Below are 4,286 nucleotides of genomic sequence, written 5' to 3' on the forward strand. Positions count from 1 at the left end.
CCAATTCTACCTCCACCCACCCAAGGCATCCAACTGCTCCTCCAAGCAGTATCCTATTTTTCTTTGCAAACTCCTAGAAACCATCTTTTTAACTATCTCTACCCTTAGTAGTTGGGTCCTATCACCTTGTGCAGCCAGATTTGATGGTTAAAGTTTAACCTTAAGCAGGGACCACCAGTGTAGATGTCCTCATAGACAAATGTCATTGTCCAGTCATCTGATTCTGGACGGGTTCACATCTGTCCCTCAAGAACAGGAGAAAGAACAGGGTGCAGAGACCCGCAGTTCACCAGGCTGAAGAAGATCTCCGTCTTGACTTGCAATGGAGAAACTCAGCCGAAGACTCACCAGCCACTGAATCAGCTGGTGCCCAGTGACTTGGACAAAGCCCACACACAATTCCCAGCCTTGCTGTCCTCCCTACCCAACACTTACAGAACACAGAGAAATCCAAGGGGCTTGTATGCCGGCTCTACCTGTTGCCAAGCTGCTGGATACTCCTGAGCTCTTCCCCAGTTCTCCCAACACTTGGTGAGCGTCAAAGCCTCCTGTTTCCCTCTTGCATCACCACAAGAGTCAAACCTTTGTGCTTAAGACATCGCTGGACTATTACAGTATACAGTAATTTGTACTGAGGAAGTACAAAGTGGCCTTTCTGTGCTTAAAAGGGGCTGATAAGAAAGATGGGGACAGACTTTTGAGCAGGGCCTGTTGTGATAGGACAAGGGGTGATGGTTTTAAACTAAAGGAGGGAGATTCAGGCTGGACATGAGGAAGGAATTGTTGTCCCTGAGGGTGGTGAGAGCCTGGCCCAGGTTGGCCAGAGAGGTGGTGGATGAACCGTCCATGGAGACATCCCAGGCCAGGCTGGACGGGGCTCTGAGCACCCTGAGCTGGTGAAGATGTCCCTGCTCATGGCAGGGGGGGCACTGGGGGAGCTGGGGAGGTCCCTTCAACCCAAACCATTCTGTGCTTCTATAGTTTCATTTGGAGAGGCCCTTTTTCTCCAGGATCTGAAAGCATTTGTGTATATTGACCAAACATCTCCTGCTCTCTGTAACAGAGCTGACACCACAATGCTGTCTGTAGCGATTTAAGCGGTGGAATAAAAAGTGGTCCCACCCCAGCTCTTGATAACTGTTTTGCAAGTGTTTAGTTTCACAACTGGAACAACTTCAGCTCAGTCCACCCTATCTGGGCTCACCTGCAAGAGGGATTAGCACAGAGCCTGTAACAAACTCTGCAGCACCGGTACAGCTCGTTCCAACTGTCACTGAACAACGGAACAGGTGACATTGAGCCAGCTCTGCTGCAGCCACACCAAAACCTTCTACCTATCATCTCACTGTTTTCATCTCGTCACCAACAGATTTCAGCTAGTAGATAGCTGTCACAGAGACATCGGAGAGTTATTTCCAAGCTGAAGTCAAACATGTCAAGCATCCACTGCTTTCTAGTCCATGGGGAAAGAGTCAGGAAACATGGTCATTTGACAAGCAGAAAAGCCACGAGCAGCCAAAACCAAGCCCTGGACTTACTCCTGAGCAAGCTGGGTTCACAAGCAGTACAAGAGTTTGAAGAAGCAGCAGTGACTGATTTCTTCCCTGGTTACACAAGAAACTGCGAAGCTCTGGAGCAGGCAGGGAAGAGGAGGATGAAAAACTCCTTCCCTACAGCAGCTGGTGAGATGGGTCAGGTTTCCAGTTCTAGACCTTAGGGCTTGTCTTTACTTGGACTTCTCTGGTGGTCTTTCCTCATGTGGGGCAGGACTGTGGACCTCTGGAGATCACCCAGTCCAACCCACCTGCTCACGCAGGGTCACCAGAGCAGATCACACAGGGTCGTGTCCACGCGGGTTTGAATGTCTCAGAGAAGGAGACTCCACAGCCTCTCTGGGCAGCCTGGGCCAGGCTCTGGCATCTCATAGGAAAGAAGTTTCTCCTCATATTCAGATAGAACCTCCTGTGTTTCAGTCTGTGCCCGTTGCCCCTCACCCTGTCATTGGGCACCACTGAACAGAGTCTGGTCCATCCTCTTGACACCCACCCTGAAGATGTTAATCAGCATAAATAAGATCCCTCTCAGCCTCTCTTCTCCAGCTGAACAGCCCCAGCTCTCTCAGTTTCTCCTCATAAGAAAGATGCTCCAGACCCCTCAGCATCTTTGCAGCCCTCGCTGGACTCAACCAGTAATTCCTTGTCCCTCTTAAACTGGGGAGCCCAGAACTGGAGATTATTAAATCTCTTAAATATCTTGAAGGATAAGAAAGTTAGTCAGGAAGTGCTCCATGACGTGCCAGTTAAATTCTCACCAGTCAGAGGCTAGCAGGAAAAATGAGATCATGTCTCAAAACACTCACACAAACACACCACAGAGATGAGGAGCAATATTCTAGTTACAAACTAAACCAAAAAGGAAGCATCACTTTTCTCTATATATGAGTGCAGGACAATGGGAAGAAGCCAGGTTTCCTATAAATAAATGTTGTTTCCATCATCATTTTTATCTTTTCTTTTCTTGTGGTTGAGCCACTACTTTTCCTGGACCCTTCCAGGCTGCACAAGGTGCAGTGGATCAATCCCTGGTCCTTTGCCTCCCCTCTCACGTATGTCAACTTATTGACTTCTAATCTAACAAGAAGTTAAATTCCTCTGCGTTCCTTTATGATTGTTAAGATGGGCCCTGAACATTGGGATCTGTGTACTCAGAGCTTCGGGAAAGTCCACCACTGGGATACGAAGGGCAAAGCAGCACAGTTATTAAAGGAAACACAAGAACTGCCACAACAAGGCATGTTGACAAGTTTGGGGTTGGTCAAAGAGGAATGATCCTCTTCTGGCAGCACCAGCTCCCAGCAATAAGTCCAGTAAGGATACTGTAAGGTAGAGAGCATGTCCAGACCCCTGGGGACTTCTCCTTCTTGCAATTGCCAACCTATTTTTGAATCCCTACCTACTTGTGGCTTTTGCAACAGTTTAGTGGTGAGGAGCTGCACAGTCTATCAGCCCTATGCAAATATTAATGTCCCTTTTGTGGTTTCAAAACCACTACCCAATGAAAACTGAGGATATGCCCCCAAAACTATAAGAAACATTGAACAGCCATTCCCTGTTCACATCTCCTCGGTGCTAAGGAGCTTCGTATACGATCCCAGTCGTCTCTTCTTCAATAAGAAATAAATCTTGATGATCTTAAAGTTCTTTTCCAACCAAAATGATTCTGTGATTTTACACAGTAAAGAAACATCTTTTCTGCCCTCTATAGAAGTTGAACTCTTTCAGCTCAGTTCTTTAAGAATAGCTTTCCTAATCCTGGCTTCAGTAAACTCATGTGGATTCTTTACTTGAAAGCTTCAAAAAAATGTTTTCCCCTCCTGCTTCAGCATTTTAATTTTAATACTGGATTAGGTGACCTGTCTAGACAGATTATAAAATAACAGGGTATTTTGTGTGTACAGAATCCTGATTCAGAAATCACCCTTAATTAGCCAATAACCTCTACCGTATGATCAGCAGGGGAAGGCAATTAAAATTCAGCAAGAGTTTAGGCTTTCCAACCAGGATATACGCTCTATTGTGAAATGAAGAGATGATATAAATATATGAATTCCCACCACACTTTATGTCAGTAGTAATTACACACTCTTTTAGGCACATAAGCAAGACAAGCACATAAATCATGGCCTTTTATTTGTAATTCTCTACCTTCGGCACTTGCCAAGCCACCAGCCAGGGCTTGAGCCAGTGAATATTACTAAGTCTTCTGACACAAAGACAGTTTGGCTTTTTACTTTCTCTTGATTGCCAAAAAGGGTTGATTCTTTTATTTCCTTTTTAATCACAGGGTAAGAAGCGTGCGAGCTGTTGTACTGGGAATCTCTCCGAGGCTGTCATTTTACTTTGTGTCCCTCTAAGAGCAAGGGTAGTACTAAATCACAGCTTCACTATAAGTCAAATTCCACCTACTTTGTGTTGCTTATAGCTTTCCTGTGAGACAGCTAACAGACAACGGTTACCCACATTAAAAACAAGTCAAAATACACATTTTCCTTCTGTCTTAAAAATACAGCTTTGATCCTCTTCCCTCTCGTGCATCTAAGTGTCTCACTCATGATATTTTAATCACTTCTTCTTCCAGATCTGCCCCCTTTTCTCAGTTTGTATCACCACTATGTCCTTGCCTTCCCACTACCCTTCCTTCATCCCTTCTCACTACTGTCCAACTGCTGGTTCCCAGCAGACGAATCTTTGCAAAAAGATAATTTCAAAGATGGGCATCATTCTACC

Source organism: Nesoenas mayeri, assembly GCF_963082525.1.
Source record: "Nesoenas mayeri genome assembly, chromosome: 4".
NCBI classification, from domain to species: domain Eukaryota; kingdom Metazoa; phylum Chordata; class Aves; order Columbiformes; family Columbidae; genus Nesoenas; species Nesoenas mayeri.